General features: G+C 37.1%; 1 non-coding gene across 1 annotated transcript; it reads right to left on the reverse strand.

Moving 5' to 3' along the window:
- Window positions 1-377: 377 nt before the first annotated feature.
- Window positions 378-483, reverse strand: LOC114912690 (small nucleolar RNA R71). The gene has a single exon (XR_003798442.1). It is a non-coding gene; the product is annotated as a small nucleolar RNA R71 (small nucleolar RNA).
- Window positions 484-714: the final 231 nt, after the last annotated feature.

Here is a 714-nt window from a genome sequence, read left to right on the forward strand (position 1 = left end):
ATAAGAGACTGACCCATTATGATAATTGAGAGAGTATTTTACTCCCTCATCTTACACTTACTCGTCATGTATCCAGCCTCCTCCTGTGGAGGCAGCACAATATAAAATCAAGTCCAGCATTATTCAAATGCTTCCATCATTCTATGGACTGATGAATGAGGATCCGTATAAATACTTGAACGAATTTTTTGAGATATGCTCCACAGTAAAAATTCAAAACTTCTCCGATGATGCCCTCAGATTGAAACTGTTCTCTTTTTCACTTAAGGACAAAGCCAAACATTGGTTAAACTCCCTAGATTCTATAATCATTTCAACTTCGAACCATCTTCAGAGAGAATTTCTCAAGAAATATTTTTTAATTAGAAAAATGAATCAAATTAGAAAAGCCATCACTAGTTTCTCCCAATTGGATGGTGAACTTTTTCATGAGATATGGAAAAGGTTAAGAGATCTTATTCGTAAATGCCCCCATCACGCTGTCCCCAAATGGCAACTTGTTCAGTGTTTCTACGATGGTCTATTAGAGAAATATCGATAAATGATCGATGCATCGTGTGGTGAGACATTCATGCTAAAGAGTGAGGACGAGGCTTGGCAGCTCTTTGAAATACTTAGTGAGAACTCCCTACATCATATGTCTGCCACCTCTAGAGAACAACCCATATCTCAACAGAAAAGAGATGGAATCTATCAGATTGAAAATATTATGGA

The sequence above is a fragment of the Elaeis guineensis genome, chromosome 6 (assembly GCF_000442705.2).
Source record: "Elaeis guineensis isolate ETL-2024a chromosome 6, EG11, whole genome shotgun sequence".
In the NCBI taxonomy this organism is placed as follows: Eukaryota; Viridiplantae; Streptophyta; class Magnoliopsida; order Arecales; family Arecaceae; genus Elaeis; species Elaeis guineensis.